The 23,579-nt window shown below is 35.5% G+C and overlaps 1 protein-coding gene across 5 annotated transcripts in view; it reads right to left on the minus strand.

Moving 5' to 3' along the window:
- The window catches only part of alpha-Man-IIb (alpha-Mannosidase class II b), a 91,826-nt gene that overhangs the window by 50,368 nt on the left and 17,879 nt on the right, over window positions 1-23,579 (minus strand). The window contains exon 1 of one of the 5 annotated variants that reach the window (XM_074117499.1): window positions 15,399-15,685. The exons of the other annotated variants lie outside the window; for them this stretch is intronic. The gene's annotated coding sequence lies outside the window, so the exon portion shown is untranslated. Of the gene's footprint in view, window positions 1-15,398; window positions 15,686-23,579 lie in introns of those variants that run through there. 5 annotated transcript variants of the gene reach the window in all.

Genomic DNA, 23,579 nt, shown 5'->3' on the forward strand with positions numbered 1-23,579 from the left:
GACTCCTTGCTGGAACAGGACAAAGTTCTCTTCAGACATTTAAAAACATTAAGCTGGATAATACCGTTAGAGTCTGCAGAGTGCGAATGGTATGTTGGGGTGACACAGCATTTAAACAGTTTTGCGTCCATACAATCTCTGTCACTACTAAGTGACAAGTAGTGCACCTCCCTCGGGGTGCTAACAATAATCTGAGGTACTCGAGGATGTTGGTTGGGTGTACGTACTTTCAGTGAACCTTGAGTGCGCCATTTCCATTGCAAGGAACAGAGAAAGATTCGGCCCGTCAAGCGGTGTAGCGATTTCCTTTAAACAAGAAATTACAGGAATGCCTCAACTCTAGTTAATAGTTCATAGATGGTAGAACTTTACGTTAAACTGAAAGAGAAGAAAGCCTACCTCATCATCCCAGAAAGCTATAAAACAAATTTTCCCGCTAAAATGTTTCTTATTAAAGTTGTAGGACTACTGTATCGTACCAAATTTGGAGAAAATAGTAACAGACACTGGAAACAAATAATCAATAACGTGGCATCTAACCGGAAATAGCAGATTTTTAACTTGAATACACCCACACAAAGACCATTTGTAAAACCACTTTTTCATTCTAAGGAACCTCAAAACGGATATTTCGAAACAAACTAAATAAAAGAAATCTGCAAGATTGCATCACTTCCTTTTACATGAGGAGAGAGAAAGTCAGAATTGCTATTTCAATCACGTCGTATCCAACAACAGCAGTTATGGATACATTTTCAATTTATACAACTCATTCTTCCTCCATAAAAATATTATCCAGCCAATATTTTGTATCGCGCTTAATTAAACGACTCACGTAGGGTTTCCGTCTCGGAGATCTGAAGAAAAGTTAAGTTTTCAAATGGTATTTTACTTTTGTTATTATTATTAAATTATATTGGTTCCCAACATTCACGCCATTTATTTCTCTATTATTATTATGGATCTGGCTTGGCTTTATTTAGTTAATTCAATCTACGATCTACTAAAAGCTGCTCCTTCAACGTGACTTCCACGTCAAACTGTATGGGAGTAAAAGAATCTTCAAGTAAAGAGATGAGATAAGTTTAGAAAGTGGTGCTAGAACACAGATTTGAACATTCTACGAGTGATTGTTATTTTGGAGAGTTTTGAATCTTCTGGATTCTTCCTGTTTGAGGAGTAAAAGAAATATCCGGTCCTTTTCCTCTCAGTTGAATTTCCGTTTTGGGAATTACCACGCTCACAATGGTTGCCCGTCTAACTGGGACACTAGAACCATACGTAACTTCATGAAATTCGTTTATGAAAGTGGAAATAAACAGCGACAGATTTCGCGATATTACCAGTCAGGGGTAAAGGAAGTTTCTCATTGTAATCTGTGTGTATGTTGACACTTCAATAAAAGAGAGTCTTGCCGTTCTATGGTTCCATTTGGAAAACATTGTTGGTAACCCTGTACAGCCAAATAACCTTCCACATTGTATTCATGAAATATTGTCACCTATGTGCGGTTAAAAATGTTCCAACGAGAAAGAGAGAACACCAATCCAGCTAAAATTAATTACCTTTTTTGTCTTTTATCAATTTATCTGCAAAAATATGAAAATCATTGCCCAAAGAGAGAAATTGCTATTGTTTTAATATTGAATGAATCTCACATTTAGCCCATTTTACGGCACAATCCGTGTTATAATCTTCAATGTGCGGCTAAACCTCATCCTAGCTCTCTCCTATTGTTAGGTTACTGCTAGTATGCGGTAAGGGTTATGATCCAGTTAAATTACAGAAAATGGGTTTCCACGTGCACGTGTTCTGAGCTTTCGTCAAGGCGAGTCATGTAAACGAAAGAAGAAAAATCGTCTAGCGAATTTTCTTTTAGCCACTCTGTTTCATTAAAGCAAGCGCCCTCGCCTGGAGCATCGTCCTGGTACTCAAACTCAGCCCTATGATAAACACAGAGCGTTATTATTCCCTAAGATCAGGAGTGCTTAATAACAAGGTGAAGAGTTCTCGACCATCCAGTGTTTTTAGCTTCCTTCAGTTCTGTGCAATGAAGTTCAACGTTTTTCTATTATAAAAGATGTACAAAGTACCCATCTACAGCTATGGGTTCCCTCTTCATTTGATTCAAAACGTTTCTTTAGATTTGGATGTCTAATACCCTAATCTTTAGATCAGGGTGGACAAAATCAAATCATACCTTAAATCTCATCAGTTTTCTTTTCCTAAAAATAAGCTAATTTTGTCCTCTAGCTGGTCGAAAAGACTTGCGCTGTTTAGCTGATTATCTTATTACACTTTTCAAGTTGATTACTGAAAAGTATCCATTTTGAACCCTAGAGAACACTAAGAGACACCGCAAGTCTTTCTCTGATATGCCGACGGTGTCAGCTATCTCTCGATCGTCTCATACCGTACAGGTATGGTATAGGTTTTCTCTGTGGCTGAAATTTGGGCCTACCTGATTATCTTCAAAGTATGATTTAAATTCACCAGCCTGCCCATTTCTTCATGCTGAAAATGAAGAAGCATTCTCCTTTTAAATATTCACCAACTTTTGATGAATTCTCGTTGACGATAAACCGTTTAAAAACAAAAAATTTTCTGGTGATAGGAGATACCAGTTTATCCATTTAAAGGAAATACACAAAACAGGACCATTTACAGGAAACTAGTAGACCGATCAAGTTGGCCACGTTGATGGCAACGCTAAGACTCCGCGTGAGGCCAAGAACTTGCATTAGAATTCTTCAACTTTGTCTCACTTAATCTTTTACCATTTTTCACTCTAAAGATAACAATCACAATCATAGATAACACTAGAACGTGCTGAATGCATTGGCAATGTGTTCTTGAAACGAAGGTCGGCGTCGTAATTCGCCAAAATGCTATTTATTTTCTGCATTATTTTCCTTTATTTAATTTTTGTTCAAAAATGTTGGCAACTTTGTATACCAGTCCTCATATTGCAGTGGGTATTAGAAACATAGAACTCTCCAGGCCTAAAATGGACGTTGCTGCCAAAGAGCGGCTATTATAAGAGGATATCCTAGAAATTAAGTTAAATTCACAACAGAATTTTCTTATTTTGAAGGTGTGTGGCGACCCACTGTTGGCACGAGACTGCCTCGGGCTCCTCTGAGGCGAAAATGTGTTTTATTTGATTTATTTCTATTTTTATTCATTTAAATATTTACACATGTTTTTTGTCAATATGACACATGTGAGTTTTTCATAAAACACTAGGACCTGTTAAAAAAGCAAAAATAGATTGTATGTACTAAGGTACAAGAAATACAGCTTTTAAGATACATATTTGTGGTTCTTATTTTACGTTTAACCACAAGTGGTGACCCCAACAATAACAAGCATGCCGAAAAGGAGGAATTCACTAACCAGACGCAGACGGAGGTGGTTCAACAACTTAAAAGGTCTATGAGAGCCCTGCGCCCGGCACCGACGGTCTGGCACGCCCGCCAAAAACCATTTGTTCATCAACAATTGGGAACCTGTTCGCATGTTTTCCTTAGGATCGACGCGCACAGGTCCCCGCTGGCGCCGCCTTATGAAGGTCCATATCCCGTACTCTCACGAACTGACAAGACCCTATGTATCGACCGACGGGGCAAAAGTAAAACGGTCACCATCGACCGGGTCAAGGCGGCCTATGGACTGGCCACACCAGGCCTTGTCATAACACCAGCGGCGCCAGAGCCTACCCAGGTCCAAGAGAAACAACTGGGAGCACACCCGATCGACACCACACAGAATCACGCTACACGATCCGGGCGAATCAGCAAAACTCCGCAGCGCTATGTTACGCAGCGCTGCTAGGAAGGAGGGTGCTGTGGCGACCCACTGTTGGCACGAGACTGCCTCGGGCTCCTCTGAGGCGAAAATGTGTTTTATTTGATTTATTTCTATTTTTATTCATTTAAATATTTACACATGTTTTTTGTCAATATGACACATGTGAGTTTTTCATAAAACACTAGGACCTGTTAAAAAAGCAAAAATAGATTGTATGTACTAAGGTACAAGAAATACAGCTTTTAAGATACATATTTGTGGTTCTTATTTTACGTTTAACCACAGGTGAAACTAAATTCAATTTCGAAAAATTGAAACTAAATTAGAACTTGCGAGTAGTGAGAGGGTGTTCAAGGATCGAAACAGCCACAAAGAACTGCGACGAGATCTTTGAAAAAAACTTGAAATACAGACAGCGTTAAGAAAGGGACAAATAATTTGATCAGATATTGAGCAAAGAGTACGTACTGGTGCAAGAATACTGTGGAAGCAATCAATCATTTACATTTAGAATATACTATATACTGGGAGCCGTAGCCAGCCAAGTGTGCCTGCTACCTCGTGTATGGCCAAATGTGAGACATAAATTACATCACAATATACAAATTTGTTCATCATTTTTATGTATTTTGTTCATACAAACTACATCCGCGTTTGTGTATTAGATTTAAAAAACATGCTAAATCAAAATGAAAACGGATGATCATTTTTAGCTTTAACTTCATCGCAACAAATAATGGACAAAAGAAGATAAAATTACAATATTAGATCGATTACATTCAGATGAATTTTTTTTCTAATTTAATCGATTATTTTATATAGAAAATTTATTGTTTTTCGCTCAAGATAATGCGCACGTCTAGGTATATGGTTGCTTCATGTAGATAAAAATAGTGTTCCAGTATTTAAGAGACTTTGAGAAGGCAAAACTTTGTAGCATATGCATCTTTTATACTTATAGATATATTGTAGATAATATCAAAGATATTGCAAATGGAAGAACGAGGCGATCTCAAGATATTGTTGATGTCCCACGCGGGATAGAGGTCGTACTTCATTAAAAAGAACCTTTGTAAGGATAAGGCAATTTTTAAAATTCTCCAAGACAAGTCGAATTCTTTTTGTGTAGCCAACTTTTGTTCTAACAAAGCCTTCATCCAAGCTGATTCGCTTCTGTCTTCCTGTACAGCAATCCTCTTCCAACAACTGATCTTGTTGCTATTGTCCACGCTCAGGACCCTCAAAGAGGACTTAAAGAAAATAATTGCCTAGTCTTACTTTGGAGCTCAGTCAAACCTATAAATAAAAAGACTGCACTGCACTCTATCAAATCGAAACTGTTTCTATCTCTACACCCAAAGGAGCAGAAAGACGAACTCATTCCAAATCCAATCCTAACGTTCCAAGCTCTCCAAAACAAAACTTCATACAGCCTCTCTCTACTTCTAATTCTTTAATTCGCCTCCATTATTGTACTTGATCAACTTGATCTCCAGGAGCTCCAGACTTCCTGGCGCAGATCGGCTGCTACTTCTGCTGATCATCTGCTATTCACACATAACCAAAAAGAAGTTCTCAGGAGGGCTGAAAACGCATTAAAGGTGACTAACAGCACCTTTCACATTCAGCTCAAACTGAAGACAAACCACCGTAACTATTTTATATTTTTTAAAATAGCTATATTACAACTTCTATTAGATAGAGTCACGTGGAATTTTAATAACAGCCTCTATAGTCACAAAGCCTAAAAGAACTGTTGATTGAAAGCAAATAAAAGCTAAGAAGCAAACTTACATTCTAAAAGCTCCTCGAAGAGAAAATGAACTTTATATTTCTGATTTATACAAAAGCGCCAGCATAGAGAGTTGAAGGCGCTTTTCTCCTCTGTATGAAACTCACTTTTCCACCCAAATGAGAGTTCTTTTTCCTCAGTGAAGTGTATGTAGCTCTTTCCCCATCTGATTCGCTTTCATTTCCTTTTTCCTTTCTATCGCTGTATGTGTAGATCGAACGCTCCAAACACATCGGCATCTCATACTTGACATTCCGTTTAGGCGCCATTACGGAGCTTATTTTTAGGCAATATTTGTACCAGATTCTGGAGCGGAAATGTCTTTTAACCGTTTCTCATTTTCTCATATAAAGAAAAAAAAGAAGCGGGTGGATTTTTAATTTTAGGATTTCAAAATAAATATCTGATTTGAACGGTTTTGGATATAAAAAAAAAGTGGTTTTTACAAAATTTCTGGATATCTGCGATACAAGAAATGAAATTTTTAAAAAAAATTGCTGAAAGTAAAAATTGTATTTTTCGTTTCGAAGATTTTAGACATCGGTGAACTGGAAGTACCCACGTTACTGAAACATTTTTCAGTTTTTCAAGAATTTTAACAAAAACAGCTTTATTAAACTTAGAGTACTGAACCATTTTCCGTAGTATATTCGATTAATGGCAGTTCCTGGAAAAGATGTGGGTAGATTCGCACTATCGGTACCACTCTTTGGCAATCTACTGCCTCTGAGCATAAATTGATTCTTACTGTTCATTGTTTTTGGTGACATAGTTTCAATCGGATGAGAAAATAGTTGCCAGTTTCAGTCAAGATATATTTATTATGCCGAGCTTTCGACCTAGGGACTAGGTCATCTTCAGGGCTGCGGAACATGTTTACAGTTTGTTAACAATAATTCTATTAAATTGAATATGTATAATGTAACGAAATTTACAAAAATTATTTACCTAATTTACAAAGTAATATTTTACAACAGTACAGGGTTGGCTGTCTTCTGTCTTGCCTGTTCGTGGACTGAACGTGATCGGTCTGTGTGTGATATATGTTTGATTGTGTGGAAGTCAGAGTTGCCAATTGTCAAGTATTTTGTAGTAAGTTTGCGTATATGTAATTGTTTGCACAGTTGGTTTTGTAGGTTGCTTTTCAGTTGGAGCAAAAACACATCTGCGCAAACAATTTCATCTCACGTAACCTAAAACTTACATCAACCCGATAACATCAGGACATAATAGAAAGGTCAAAAACAATTCTTCAACTCAACAACTACCCTCACAAACATATCAACCATGCCATCAAATCATACTACGAAAAAACCAATCCAATCAACTCATCAAGAACAAACCTACAAACACACAACGACACCAACCTATCCATAGAACCTAAAAAATATGCCTCATTACCGTTTGTACAATCACTCACAAACAAATTAAAATCATTACTACAGAACTCGACAAATACAATAATCACTACAAAAAACACCAATAACTCAAAAAGACAATTTTTTCGAAGCTAAAAGACCGGACTGAAAAGTTATATACGAAATTGAATGTAAAGGCTGTCATCAAAAATATATCGGCGAAACATCACAGTACTTAAAAAAAAGACTACCAACACTCTTACGACACAAAACTAAAAAAGAACACCACAGCACTTTCTTTAGATAGCACAGAAAACCATCGTACTTTCGATTTCCCCAACACAAAGATACTTAAATCAGAAATCAACACACAAAAAAGGAAAGTGTTAGAAATGATATACACATCTAAGACAGAAAACAGTTTAAATTTCAAAACAGACACGAACAATTTAAACAACATATACGCAAACTTACTACAAAATACTTGACAATTGGCAACACTGACTTCCACACAACCAATCAGATATCACACACAGACCGATCACACTCAGTCCATGAACAGACAAGACAGAAGACAGCCAACCCTGTAATGTTGTAAAATATTACTTTGTAAATTAGGTAAATAATTTTTGTAAATTTCGTTACATTATACATATTCATTTTAATAGTATTATTGTTAACAAACTGTAAATATGTTCCACAGCCCTGAAGATGACCTAGTCCCTAGGTCGAAAGCTCGGCATAATAAATATATCATGACTGAAACTGGCAACTATTTTCTCATCCTATTAAATTGATTCTGATACATACAGGGAGATTCCCTGAATTAGGAAAACATGCAAGATATCGCGAGATCTGTCTATTTAAGAGTCTGTCAACAGAAATCTAAAGAACGGAAATTGTTGAAAGCTGAAAGTAGAGATAACATGATAGCTTTCCATTAACAGCTTGATTTTACCGTTTTCCCGCAAAATCAAGTTCAAAATTTTTCCTAGAAAAAGCTTTCCTTTATTAAATTTTACAGTTCTACAAAATATATAAAGTTACACCAATTAAGTAACGATCAGCTATATTTTGGAACTCGATTAGAAAATTCTGTACTAATTGTAATTATGTAGATCGATTACTTTCATTTGAAACACTTTCCCAACGGATTTCCTTTTAAAGGGACTGGGATAGAGATAGAGAAGTCATTACACTGTCAATTAAGGTGCCACTTTAGAGTTTAGGATCATTTGGGTTGATGATTCTATCCTGACTTTGAAGAAATCGCGAATTCCAAAAAGGTTTTTCTAGGACGCGAAGCTAAGTCTAATATTTTGGTAAATCTGCTTTCAATTCAGTAAAAAAAGTGGATGATGGTTGAGGATTGCAATAAAAGCAAGTCATGTGAGTGGTCACAACAGATTATTTATTTCCTATCCTCTAAGAAGCCCTTAAGGCCAACCAGTGAGACAGACAATGCCCTTGCAGATGGGTCTTTACTTATTTTATTTTTAAAATGGCAGAAAGAAACTTATACTCGTGTGTAATTTGTAACAAAGTATCACCTGTCTAAGTAGCTAATCACAAACAGGCTGTTTAGTTGTGTACGATTCCCATCAGAGTTGGTTTTAATAATTTTTAAAAAAATTAAATAAAATTTTACTCTAAAGTAAAAAATAATTAGAGCACAGAAAAGTTTCTCACAGTTGTAAAACCGGCCAAAACTTATCTAAAAGTCGGCGCTGCTTTTAGGAGGGGAAAGTAGATTCCATGTATGGGCCGGATGCCAAATTACTAGCTTTATATAACTCTTCTTACAGAAATTTTAGTTTAATAAATAAATTTTCTGTAAGATACCGATATATATATATAGGGTTTTAATTCAATTATTTATCCGAATTACATATACGTATGTATGCATGAGTGCGCAGGCTCCAGGAATGTTTCAAACTACAAACACAACTCAAACTCATAAATTAATACGGGACAGTCGCAATGAAGAAAAGAAAATTTACATTCTTTGTACATTAGGAGAGCAGAATGAGCCAAGGTAATTCTCTGTACAGAAATAGTTATCTTGTAAAGGAACTTTGTTCTTTCTTATGGTAATCTGGCGTGAACTTGCACTGGCTGCAACTATTACCAACTCAAATTTTCAGACTTACTTCCTGCAAAGAGTACACCTGGCAGGTTTAAGGCATTGCTGTTGTAAGTTTTAAGCTCAGATTTATGAATGGGTCTATCTATCAGGAATCAGGAGCTCACTACTTACTTACATTGATTACGTAACTATTCTGTCTTTAAATACTGCGCAATACTATACAAAGTAATGGAAGTATTGTAAAATATACTGACGTGTCGCCTTAAAGGGATGATAATGGCTGCACTTCACTGAAAATCCTCCTCCAAATTAATTAATCCCAGGAAAAGTTTCAAATAAAAATCTGAGATAGGCCGACATCTTGCAATCGAAAACGAAAGTAGCGCCAAAGAAATGGACAAAAATGCAAAGTGCAAAGTCAGACTACTAATATTTATTTTGGCATTAGATTCAGACATTCGTAAATGTCCAGAGAAACTCGAAAAGTTCCAAGTGCTGGACAATTAGGACATGAGACAAAGATTTCATTACAACCACAGAGATCTTCAGGAAAATGTAACGATTTTTCAACTTCCATAACAGAAACTTTTGGTTGTCGATTACACCAAAAAGTACAAAAAAAAAAAAAAAACTAACTGAAACAATATCCAGAACAGAACTCACCAGTGCATTGTTCTTATACTTGGAGAAAGACTGGAAAGTTTGTTAAGGTGCTAGGTGCAGTTAAGATTATTGTCTGCGCACTAAATATAAATTTATGATCTGGTTTAGGTCTAACCAAATCTCTGTTGGCAGTGGGATAACATTGTCCGATTTACATCGATAGTTAAACTACCAAAATACTGACGTTTACGTTTGTGAATATTTGTCGTTCATTACTGTATTTATATTACTGTAAGTGAAGGTCGCGCGGTTTCTTTTGTACTCCGCCGGATTCGAGGAGTAAACATTCATTAAACGTATAATAACGTTAGTTTTTTGAAAAAAGCGAATGAGATGAACATCAAGAATAAAGCTTAACGTAATATTAACTATTATTTCTTATGCTAACTGGGGAGTTAACTAAAAATTAACGTTTCAAAATCAGTTAACTCAATTAAGTACCAAAGAGTAAAAATTATTACTTTTTTTCTCAAACGCGTAAATAATAACAGAATATTTTAACGTTAAATGTTAAGTAAATAAATTTCCTGGGTTCAAATTAAATAAATCTAGAACTTATTTGAGTTTAGTTAATATTGAACAAATTAAAATGGCATATTTGCGCAAGTAAAAATCATTTTCAATCCTTTAAATCCATAAAGTTTTCTAACAGGAATTTTCCACTAAATGTTTATTATTTCTAAACACTTTATAATAAATACCAATTATTAACTAAACTTTATAAGGAGGAACGTGATATTATAAAGTTATATAACTAGTATGTCGCCAAACTAAATTGCCATTAGGGATATATTATGTATCCGATTTAAGTACAGTACTAGGAGAGAGGCGGCCTGTCGAGTCGTACATTAAACTGCCAACTTTATGCGCGAACTTTACTAAAGCCGGTCTGTCGTTCGCTCTACTATTTGCTGTTCCACATTTTATTTGTCATTCCTTCTTTATAATACATAATATGAAATACAATTCTTTATTAAATACATTTAAAAAAAATGAGAGATTTGAGCTCTTGTGCATTTGCTAATAAATGTGTATTTTCAGGCGTAACATATGTACTTACATACATAATTGCATATATGCATGAAATGAAATCATTCCATTTTTTTAATAATTATAGAAATTTCAATTACTTCAACGTTTAAAAACAGAAAGACACTAGCATACGTAATAAACTTCTTCTTTTTCAACAGGTTATCGCCAACGAAAATGCATCCTCAGTTGGTGAAGGTCTAAAATTGAGTGTTTGCACCAAAAAAAAACATTAAAGAAATTGGCGGCTATTTAATCATGAGTGCACTGCGCTAGAGGATATTCCGCCGGAAAGAACAAAGGACAGAAACTGCAAATAGAGAAAACTTCAAGGGGATTCATAATATGTTATCTGATTTTCGGAGATCAAAAAAGAAAAAATTCAGCTGATACCTTGGAGAAGATCTTAATCCGGAACATTTTACAAGAAATAATCAGTGAAAACTTCGTGCAAGATGGGTGTCAATTCTGGTGATAAACATTTGCGTGAACGAATTTCCCTTCGGTGTTAGAACTGTTTTCAAAAATAACCCAACTGATTTTTGGAACATATTTGGCAGACCGATGTAAGAACTGGCCATTATTCGCCAAAAAACGAATCAGCAAATAAAGCAGCGAGTGGATATCAAGTGTTTTATAAGATACAAAAGGAGTTCTTTATTATTGTTTACCTTACCAAGCGTAAAACAATAATGGCGAGTACTACACAAATCTCCTAGTCCTAGACTAACTGGGTATCTAAATAATTCATAGAAGGTGCTTTGATTACAAGAAAAGGACTGAACCAAACAGCAGAGGATCACAGCCGTGAACGTTAAAGGCGTAGAATCCGTTGACTAATGTAAAACAAGTTTAGCAGGCTCAAAACAATGGAAACTCATAATGGGATTCTACATAAATTGAAGTCACCACTAAACTGAATATTTAATGTTTAAGTTGAAGATTCCCCATTTTTGGTTTTGAAGTACGAATTTAAACAATAACACTCTGTATATTATCTTTAATTATCCAATTCGTTACAAACTCAAAATAAATGGCAAACTGTTTTAGAAGGATAAATGTTCAAGGTAAAGGTTCAATCGGTAACATTTAAGAGAGATTCTGTTGGTGTCAGTCGTCAACTGAGAGGTTTTTCACATCTACAAGAGATTTCACTTAACTATAAGTAACAGTTACCTGGCTGCGGTACAAGAATAATGGAAAAGTTGCGCTTCGTCATCATTAAGCTAATATTGGAAAATGTAACTTTTACTGAAAATACTGTAGATAGCTGCTGTAACTGTAGGTAGCTGCTGTATAAAATGTAGAAAATGCAGCACGTAATTGTACTAGTAATCATCATGTAGGTCTCCACTAAGCATAATCATAATATTAAAACTTGATGCATGATTGTTCGTCCGAAATATAATTTCTTTCTCTTATAGCTGGAAGTTCTGTGATCGCTTCAAATCTTCCATGTTGATTTGTCATTGATTTTTAGATATTTTTAGTTGAATAACAGTGACGCCGTGAGCAGTGTACGCTGAATTATCGTTATCCAAACGTTCATAAAGAAAACTTTGAAGGCTGCCAATTGTCTTAGCCGCCTGCACATGCCCTGTCCGCCAACTCATCGTCTAAGATCGACTAGTTGCTCTACTCGTGAGAAATATTTACAAGTATTATGAGGTGCAGAAAGTGTTCAGCAGGGAGAAAGCGCATCGAGTAAATCATGCGGTCATTTTCAACTAAAATCCTTAAAAGTTTTATAAGAAATTATTCTTATTGCATGTTTTTTACTGCATCTATATTTCGCAGATTGCCTTCAAATTGAAAATGAACGTCAAACAGCTATTTTAATAGCGCTTCATCTTTTTTCCATTCGGTTGTGAATTAAAAATGAAAATTTGAACCAAAAGATGAAAACCTAATCTATGATGGGAAATTTAAAAAGTTATTTCTAAAACCAATTATACCTATTTAAACAATAAATGTATCCGTTATTTGGAAGAACAATCTACTGTTAAAATGTACACAAATTTATCCTCTTTGTATTACCGAAAAGTTGACTAAATCGCGCTACTTCTGCTTACAAGTAGGAAGAGAAAGTGGTAACAGTAACAATGGACTGATAATGTATACTTCCAGAACAAAATGAACACATAATTCACCACTTACACAACAATAATAACAATAATCAATCTAACCCTTAGATTTTCTCTTCCCAGGAGCTTCTTACAGCTCACTGTCCGGTGATGGACAGTGTTGTCTGTAACGAGAGAACACTGTCCGGAGGCCGGTAGTGCACTGAAAAAAGCTCCGGGTGCCAATAACCATAGATGTTGACGCGCCTTAAATCATTATAAAAAAAAAAAATATAATAATAATAATAATCAATCTAGTTTGTAACCAAAGATAAAGAAAATAGTAAACAATTTTGGCAACAGATAGTGCTCTAATAAGAACAGAAGTTTTTGGAAAGTTGAAAGTGGTTGCAATAAGCGGCTCGCTGAAGGCGAACAATTTAAATGACTGACACACATCATTCTCTCCTGTTCCAGCGCTTCACCTCTTTCGCTCCGTCCATATCGGTCTCTTCATAATTCTCCTTCTTACTTATATATTCTCTTTTCGAATCCATTAAATATTCTCTTATGTAGCATAAGTAATTTTTTGAACACGCCAGCTCAACGTAATGTAGGTTAATATTTTAAATTCTGTTGCTCTTTAAAACAGAATAAATAAACTACTTTTTCACTGACGTTTCCACCACCTTATTCACACCTTCTTCAGGTTCTGTGCGAAGGAGTTATATAAATGCCACTTAACTAATTTATAAATACATTTGAAGTTATCTTTTATAACTTTAATACAAGTTTTATGGGAATTATTATTGATAGGTTAGGTTTGTTTCTGTTCAGTGATGTGCATTTAGTCAAAATCGTGTTGTAGAACGAGATAGTGTTAAGTCTGTTAAGTGGAATAGTTCGTGTAAAATCACCCGATTAAATACCGGGAGGTCTGGCCAACATGTATGGGGGCATTAAAATTGTTGCAGTCTATTTGGTGAATAATGTCAGAGCAATGTCTCATTTCCATTGAGGCGCTTCCATTCAATATTTTTTTTAGAAAATCACAACAGTTGTTCTTTTTGTCGATGGATGCTAATGGATCCCAATTTGATGGGCTTTGTCTTCTGACACGATATAGCGAGACGAACGTTCCATTAGCTCTTTCAACACTCAAAAATCAAACACTCATCTCTATCTCCATTTAGCGTATTGCTGAAATTAATTGTCTAAGAAAAAGATTCTTCTTCTTTTTCTGTAATAAACTGTAGTGTCAGAATTTCTTAATCATTTTTTTTCAAAAAGGAACTCAAACAGAAAAATTAACTCCAAAATATAAATAGTAAACAATTTTGTCTCTAATTTAAGGCGCGTCGACGTTTGAAGTTATCGGGGCCTTCCTAGGGCACTGCTCGGCCTCCGGATGGTGTTCTTAAAGATAAGAACATTGGATAGCGAGCTGCAAGGGAAAAATCTAGTCGCAGATAGTTTCTAAGTCAGAACTATTGCAAAGCCAGTGCACTAAGAACCAGTGATTTAAATCCGTTCACTTTAAATGTTTCAAATAAAGTAATAGGTCTGCACAAGTATTCGGTGTTTCTACTACTTTACAGGAAGAAGATCCTTTTGGAGAAAACTGGAAAATATATATCACTAGCTGTAGACTGATTGGTCATCAATTTTACTTCGGGTCTATTGGTGGAATTTAGACCAAATAACAAGTTTAAACATGTTTTTATTATTTTGCTTTGCTTTAGAGTAATGGCGGATACAATAATTCCAGAGCGGCTCACACCTTTACCTGCACAGGGTGAAGCAGGAATTTCCGATGGTATCACGATCGAAAGTTCGATTACAAAAGTTTCTCTTACACTTAAGTTAACAAAGGGATATATCTTAATAACTAATTTACACAAGAAGGAAAATTTATAAAGCAGTGGAAAAATCAAATATCATATCCTTGACAAAGGACTAGAATAATAGCAGCAAGGAAATCTGAAAACATTCCTCCAATAAAAAAGATATATGACCTGGAATTTGGTCTCACTGAAAGAAGTCTTTCTACCTCTATAAAAACTCTTTTAACGAATTTAGCCCCCTTGAAGAGCTTCAACTTTGTAATATATATGTTAGTTCGCTTGAAATTGTTTGTATAAAGTGGAATGAAATCTATCCATGGTGTCAAGCTAAAGTAGTGATGCTTCAAAACATTTCCAACCAGGATTCAAGTAGAATTGCTTCTGGTTGAAACTACTCCAACTTTTACCATTTTAAAGTTTATTTTTTAAAAGCTTTTTTTGTTTAATCAAAGAAAAATAAATTCAATTATGAACTTTTGATAAGTATAAGTAAGGAGAGAAGTACACACATACACATCCACACATATACTAAACTTGTTAGCAAAGTGGCACTCTATTACTAGTCACTGACAATGGAAGAAGTTCCGCTACAAAAGAATTCTAAAGGTAACAAGATACAAAAGGGCAACCCATAAACCCTTCTTTACACTCTCTCTGTCCTTTCTTTCTTTGAGATACAAGAATGCTTGGTTCATTGTAGCCTGCTCTTTTAGACGAAGGTTATAGAAGAAAAGAAGTAAGTATAAAGTTTACCTGAAGACACCTGAAAATGTTCAGCAGCAAGAGCCTTTTTTTTTTATTGGATTAAAGTGAATGACTTTTGGAATTTAAGGTACACCTTTCTTTAATGGCTTAAAAACAAATAATAACTCTTCAGTTTCAGATAATTTTGCAGAATAATTAAATAAAACAAAAAGAAGCCGTAAGATATTTATCTATTCAGTTAAAGCACTAGCAGGCAACACGACACTAACCAACACCTACTAACATACCGACACCAACCGACCTACTAACTGAGTAAATACACCGCCACGGCACTACAAACTACAAGACTGGCGAACATTAACGATTTCAACCGAAACATTCACTCGCGTTTTTCCCTCTTTTTCACGTCACTCATTCGCTTTCTTTCACTTTTGATGAACGAAGGCTTAAAATTCAACTTGAATTTACGCATGGTCACATGTGAATAAAGTACTCAAAACATTTCATGGCAATACTCAATAAATTACACCAATCATTTATTCACAATGTGAATTGAAGTGTGCCAATTAATACAATTATATTATTTATAGGTAGAGACAAAAAATTGTCAAAAAGCTGGTTGTTTTTCAACACAACACTTTTTCGTGCTGTTTTTGGACAATCAAACCTTCCTATCAGAAGTTATAATAAATAATAATTAACAAAATTAATGGTTTTTCATTGTTTTCTGCCAAAGTTGTTTACTTTCATTTTAGTTTGTTTTATCAGTTAGCTGTAAACAAATAACTGTGACTTGTCCATAGAAACAAACAAAATTAAAACGATGCTGACCAGTTATAAAAGAAACAGGTTTGTGAACCACTTTCACGAATACATCATCATCCAAAGAAATTTCACTTTCCGTAATTGCTCACATTGCAAACAAGTATCTCCCCTCCCCTCTAAACGATCTATAATTAATCTCATTTTATTCGGAATATTATTTAAATTTTACATCCGGAGTAAATAAGCACATGACTTTCACTTCTTGCTGCTGTTTTTATGACAGACTTCCTTTTATTCTTAGTAATTGTACAAACCTGACCTCACTGCCTTAGTGATTGGTTCAAAATATTATCCACTGCCCATTCAATTCTCCTCCCGTTTTACTACAAATTATTCCTGTCTAAGTTGGGTTTATTCATAGATAAGAAACATGACAATAAAGTGGAATTCCCACACATACATTCGCGCGCTACTATTGTCTATTTTGCTTTTCCGATTACTTTATTTTTCCATTTACTTAATTTTCTTCTTTTTATATTTTTTTTATTACGTAATGTTATTCTTGGATTCATACGTCAGATGAATTTACCATCATGTATATTATTTGTTTTTTTTTTCTTTCTTTAGACCGTTGCTATTATTATCTGGACGCGGCCGTATTGAATTTAACCGAAGAATTCACGGCGGTGATGAAGCTACTAGGGAAAGAATCAAAGAGGTCTCAAACAAGAAAAATATCTTCTATATAGCGCACGAATTGATTTGAAAGTCTCCGCGCAGAAATCCGTAATCGGAATCTTAAGAACGCGAAACACCCCCCCCCCCATTCACTCTCACTCTTGGGGAGGAGGAGGTCTGGGGGCTGGTTGCTAGGCTACGCCCTACGTCATGTCAGTCCGTATATAATCAGCATATAATCCGTACATAATCAGGAGAGTGCGCGCATTTTCACTGGACTCCAGAAGTGCAGAAAATCCAGATACAAGCCAGTTTAGTTAAATCATCAAGATTATAATTAACCTCTTACTAACACTTTATGTAATATATATTATTAGGTAACTAAATCATATGTTATCATGTTGTCTGAGATATGACCGAAACTAGAACCTACTAGTTGGTCTACATTCGGTATCGCATAACGAAGGAATTATCTACGTCATCAGGTTCCAATAACATGGCGTGTTTAATTCAGTGGCTGCAATGAAATTAACTTGCTTATTATTATTGTTGGTAGCCTTTATTACTTTGTGTGTGTGTAAAGTATCTCCAAAACCGGATAATGTGACTTTACTCAAGCGATTAAACTTTACAATTTCAACAACTCGTCAACTTTTATCTATATAAATGACGCGCACATACAGTTGTCAATTAGAGTTGTAATTAGTGTTGTGTGAACAAGTTATTTGAGTGAAGACCAGATGTTTGCTACTCGATTCGGAATAAATTAACACGAAATGCAAAACCTCTACTACAGTAACATCAACAACAACAAAAATAAATAGATTTCAATTTTTCTTACTCTGGTGGCCGTTCGCAATGTTCAAGAAAATTCCAAGGAGATTACACAAAGAGTAGAGGATTACGTAAAGAGATACTGTGTCACGTAGATAAAGGAAGTACAGCCAAGTTAATTGGCGTCAGCTCCCTATTTAAATCAATAATTTAGTTCATCGCCCACCCTCTCAATAATTTTCCAAGTCAATTACAACCCCCCTCCCCTTAGAAAATCGATTTTCATTATTTTTTCCCTCACTTGACTGACAATTTCCGCATGTTTATTTTTCAAGACTGAAACTCTTATTTAATCAAATTACTAATTAAATTAGGGCTTTGGTTGGTAAATGAGACAATCAATTTGGGGCTGGTGCCGTACAATATATCGCATTAACATTTTATAATTAAAAACTATTTACGATTCGAGAGAGGAAAAAAGAGAAGAATTTAATTGTCAGGCAACAATATGGCGGCGGTCTACAGTTAGAAGGCGCCCTTGTTGCATATCATTTCTGGTTCAAGTCTCATGAATAAAGAACTACTCAAACTTTGTCGCTGGCGCACCTCCCTCAGGAGAAAACACAAAAAAGGAAAGAAACAAATGCAAACATAGAAGCAAAAAAGGAAATGAACAAAAAACAAAGCAGAAAAACCTACTTCCTGTCGCTGGACAAACAAAACTGGCTAAATATTTAATCGCGGCTACAAAAGCCTCCTACTAAAACTTGGTATAAACTGTTCTCTAGATGGCGCTGCTGTACACACTTCTTTCCGGTGTCCGCTCTGTTCTCGCCCTTTATATGACACTGCCATCATAAAAAGTGTATTTTTGTTTTTATAAATGTTCATTCCCGCAAGATTTTTACTTTCTACGTAATATAGATAGTAAGAGAAAGTATTTCGATGCGGCCAAATTTTCGAACGGTGAACTAACAGAACATTTCAAAAAAACTCCCAGCCATAAAAAGGGCTTAAAGTTTTACTACGTTAAATTAGTCAACCGGAGATGCGAGCTCAGAGCCAAATGCTGTCACCAATCTCTCTCTTAAGGCTGAGAGCGAACCACGCGGTGTGCGGATCGTATCTACACAGGATCAACAAAAGGTCCTCTCTCCTCTTTGCGTAGATTGCAATGAGGAGGAGGATTTCAAACATATAATAATGGATATGTCCACGTTATGTGGTAGAAAGGAAACGAATGTTTGATGACATATACAGGTATTTAGATGCACCATTTCGCTATGAAGACATAATATTCTCCACCAACATATATGTGCTTAAATCTGTAGCAGAGCTAGCAATGAAATATGAATGTATTTAACAGTTATAGAATGAATGCAAGAAAATGATTAGAGAAGGATGGCAGGAATATAGTGTACTGATCCATCCATTAGTTGAAGTATATGTAAATAGTTGGATATAGTAGAATGATGAATGTGTGAAGCGAATGTATTTATAAGTAAGAATGGAGAGTAAGTGATATTCTAGTGATAAGCACCTAGACGATGCTGGCTGTATGGCGGAAGCCAATGCCAAAAATGAAACAAAAAAAACAACAAAAAAATCTCTCTCTTAGCCTCTCTCAGTCACGACCACTCAGAAAAATACCCGAAAGATACTACGTAGGTAAGCCTCTCCAGATCAGCCTGGAAGATGTCGCTGAGCTTCAAATCTCCTAAGAATATACTTTTTCTTATAGAAACCTAGAATTAGAAAATGGGCACACTGAACCAAATAGTGCTATACTGTTTCCCCAAGCCCTTTATTTTGCTTTCAGGACTGACTGACTGGCCATCCTTTCTTGCGTGAATGTCTAGCCGCCCAATCAGTACTTCTACGTAAACTCTAATTACATCCTATTCAGGGAGAGAAGACATCATGCTGCTCTTTCTCTCATCCTATTGGCCAGCGTACAGTGTATCAGCAAAAGTGCTCAAGCATTAAATATAGCAATAGCTCACTCTTACAGACTACACGGCAAGAAAATGCAAGTGAACTGTACCAGTTAAATATTTCAAACTAATGAGACCACAAAACTGACATTAAAATATTAATTTTGAAAATGAATATCAGGGAAATTATTATTATTACTAAACTCAAAAATACATTTCCTATTTTCGGATTCAGTTTTTACCGGAAACACCAATGAGAGGGTTCTCAGCGATGTTTTTAAAATTAAAATCACATAGATCTTTTCGTAAACTGTTCGCATCTGTAAACCGGAAGTAAATGATAGAAGAAGCAACTGTTTTTGCTGAGAAATATAGAAATGTGTAATGAATGTACTATTGATCAAATCTTTTGAATTATTGAAACTGTTCTTCTACCTGGCGTCCATCACAATAGAATCGAGCTGATCTACGCCCACGCTCTACCTTCTGGGAAAGCTGGTGTTCACTCCTCCTATGGTCAACTTTCGGCCTTCAAGGGAACTTAGGTGTAAGTTCATCCAATTGTGTGTGTACGCACAAAGTAGCAAAAAGTTGTAAAGGTGTTTTTCCCCATCAGAATCTACGTCGTAAAACAAGTCAGATAAAACCTGAATACAAGTAAAATCTGGCCAGAAATGCACAGCCCGAACTGGGCTTCCAAGGGGGTTAAACAAGAAATATAGTTAAACAACTTAGGAAAAAGGTCAATACCAAGTGAAAAATTAGATGTATATGGAGGGTAAAAGAAAAGCCACCCAACATTATTGAAGTTCAGGCTAGAAAAAGGCAACCATCGGTGTGGCTAGTGAAATAAGGCTGTTAAAGATTTGTGGAGTTAGTTCTGTATGTGCCCATGTGGACTTTACAACGGCCCAAACTAACAATTAAAAAGTAGGTCCAAAGTTTTCTTTAAAGTCTCACATCGCCGGCCACCAGATTGCGCTAGCAATCCATTTAAAGTGGATTTCTCCACGTGGAAGGAAATATTCAACCCCCATCTCTCAAAAAGACACAACAAGCTTCCGCCGTCTCTTCTACACAAACTATAATTCTGACAGATTTCCCGCATACTTGGAATTTTTATTTCACTCCGCTGTTTTCAAGGATTAACATATACAAGTTACTTCGAGACCTGCGAAGCTAATATGTATTGTGGTACTGGGTTCGATTCCCGGTCTTAGGCCTTTGATTTTATTTAATGGTTAATAAAAGAAAGGTACAGTTAAGTATGTTTGCTAGTCGCCTCCGTTCACGACACCTAATTGGTAGTTGGACGTTAAGAACCGCCTGAAAAAATAGGCGATTACTTTACTTTTTTTTCAAGTTACTTCTCTAATTCCGATGATTCGGTATTTTGATAGCTATGAAAGATGCGGGTCCACTGATCCTTAATTTCGTATCAAGTTTCGATATTTTCAGTTTATTACAATATTATGTTCCCACATATACAGAGAGCGGGGCCTTTCTAAAAAATCACTTTTTCAGATTCAGGGCACCCCTAAGCGTTTATGCGCTTCACTAATAATTAAATACTTGCTGAAAATTCAGATTTTAAGAAAAGTCGCTTCACCGGAAGTGAGAATCTCTAAACGATTTTTTTTTTCAACCTACGTTTAGTGTCTTTTTGTTATTGTTGTTGTAATTCGAAGCAAAATAAAAACAAAACAAAAATCTGGAAGCAAACCGGAAAGAAGTCTCACAGAGGGAGACCTTAGAAAAGATGGCGGAAGGAGGCGGAAGTACTCCAGTGTCAGAGCTGAATCCGCTCTACGAGCTATGTGTGCAGGTGGGTGGCAAGCACAAACAGGAAATCCTTCTGAGAGGACACTTCAGAGAGAGACGCTTAACAAAACACTTTCTAATGCTTTCTCTGCCTTAACTTCGGTAAATTTTAAATATAAACAATTATTTGTAAACGCAAAAAACAAGTTGGAGCAGCTGTTTAAAAATAGCTACCGACCCGCAAGCTAGAGGAGCCAACTGTTTTTTTTAATGACGTACAAAGGTGTTGGTGACGTCATTGGTTAGGTTGTATAAATAGCACACGCTACTCTTTAGACCGCTTTTATTTCTGTTTTCGTTTTTATATTTATTTTTTATTTATTTTATTTTCGCCTAAAAGGGGCGGCTGAGCGGGGACGGTTCATCAGACGGCCCGTGTGCGTCTTTGGCCCCATTTCCCTAAACTATATCACCGCTCCCCTCTGGCCTAGTCTAGCTAGCAGGCTGCTTTGAATAAACTCAGCCAATATATTTATTAGCATCGTCTAATTTTAAACAATAGTATTTACGCTTTTATTTATAACAGCGTACATTATGATAGCTACTTTTATTTCTACTATCTCTAGCTGGCGTCACGGTATTCATGGTATTGTTCCTAAATTTTTTAGAAATTTTATTGTGCCCAGAAGCACAAGTTTTGACATTTATAGGAAAATCTGGAGCAAACGCAGAATTCATACAGAAAGGATGGTTGTCTTTAGTTATTACAAAAGCTTCACTATAAACAGATGATTCTGCTGAAAGAAGGGTTGATGTGTTAAAACATCCCCCAGAGCTTCACTGAAATCTCAAGAAAACGTTTTGAAACTAAAATGATAAGCTTGAGGTCCTGTTTGTGTACCAATTTTTGCGGAAATTCATCGAGAACAGGAAAATCGAAAAAAGTCTTAAAACAATTTCAAAGATACAAGTTTTTTTTGGGAGAAGATTCGCTCAGAAAAGCTCTAATGATTTCCCTGGAATTTCTTGTTTAATTTAATAAATTTCTAACTTCTATTTGAAAGATACAATTCTAAAATTGTAAAACAGTTCTAAAACAGTTTTGGCCATTATACTGAAACCTGTGCTCCTATCCCTTAATCTTGCTGATGTTCCAAGTTCCAAATACCGTATCGATATCGCATATTGATTGCTTGACGCGCAGAGCGAACTCCCTTAAGGTTTTGCGCATTCTTAGGTCTTCAAACCGTTATTTTTTGTGTGAAGTCAAAATGGAAATTTTTCAACATTTGAATAGTTCTTCTAACAAAGCGTAAGGGAAATGGATTAGATACAAATAAAATAAATAAATCCAGAAAATGAGAGAAAAAATTCCAAGTTTCCCGAAAAAAAAAACCCCGCCCACATTAATTTCAAAAAAAATTTACCCTCGATAAAAGAGTTTGTTTTGACAATGATGAGAAGGTAATTTACGAAAATATTTAGTCAGTAAAAAATTTTCATTTATCAGTTATCAGGGTGAAATCACAGAAATAACAAAATTTGTGGCAGCACAAGTTAGGGCGTGATAATAACCCAAAGGATGTTTCATTTCCGGTTTCATTTCCTTGTAGAAAAGGATGTTGTTGAAAGAGAGGGATATCATAAAGTTTTGCACTGATTTCCACCCCCACACAATTGGGAAACAGTATCCTCAGATCTTTATTAAAGGTTATGGGGGTGTTTTATTAACATGTGAAATAGAAGAAATACAAAATAATTAATGTATTTCTTCGTCTTAACCCAAGTCTGAAGAGAATCGAGCAGAATTTTTGGATACTGATTTTCCAACGGAAATGCCCCCTATAGTGGGACCATTGAAAAATAAATTTTTACAGACTTCTCTCACTTTCCCTTTCTTTAAGATTTAAGTGTTTACACAACCTAGGCACATTCACAAAAAAAAAAAAAGAAATCGCAAAAATTGTAAATTCTTTATTTGGTTCAAAATTCCACAGAACACGTGATATCTTTTGCTGACAAAATCGATTAACCAGAAATGTCACTTCATTTGAAGTTGAGTTTTCAATTTTTGGAGATATTCCTCAGAAAAGCTCTTTTGCTGAAGCTTTTTTATCCAATTGAATGAATTTATATCTCTAATTTCTATTTCCAACACTCTTTCGAGAGAAAGACGGTTAGATTTCCCTCTTGAGCCACAGAAAGCTTTTCTCATTTTATCTCACGTTCTCTCTCGTGACTCTCACTAAATTTAGCACTCTCTCTTTCATAAACGATGCTATAATTTTTGTTTGTGACTGACAACAACAAAAAATTA

This window comes from Rhodnius prolixus, unplaced genomic scaffold, assembly GCF_049639745.1.
Source record: "Rhodnius prolixus isolate KJV_2025 unplaced genomic scaffold, Rpr scaffold_2, whole genome shotgun sequence".
NCBI lineage: Eukaryota > Metazoa > Arthropoda > Insecta > Hemiptera > Reduviidae > Rhodnius > Rhodnius prolixus.